Source organism: Gavialis gangeticus, unplaced genomic scaffold (assembly GCF_001723915.1).
Source record: "Gavialis gangeticus isolate Ggan-Ray unplaced genomic scaffold, GavGan_comp1, whole genome shotgun sequence".
NCBI lineage: Eukaryota > Metazoa > Chordata > Crocodylia > Gavialidae > Gavialis > Gavialis gangeticus.
The window spans coordinates 51,269,615-51,269,882 of NW_017728992.1; positions in this window are offsets into that span (position 1 = coordinate 51,269,615).

Below are 268 nucleotides of genomic sequence, written 5' to 3' on the forward strand. Positions count from 1 at the left end.
GGAAAGCAGCCAGCTCCATCACATGGGGCTTCCCTTAGTGGTGCCTGAGTCTCAGGAGCTACATGTGAGCTCCATGCGATAGAAGTGGGACAGCTTGGCTCCACTCCTTGCCACCACATGCAGCTCCCAGAAGTGACTGGAGCTGTGCGCTGCTGGGTGACTGCATCTGTGTAGGCCATGAGTACCCTGAGGGTCCACTGCCAGTGGCAACATCAGCAGCTGTTCGCCATATGGGATGTGTGTGGGGGGGCCATATGGGATGTGTGGA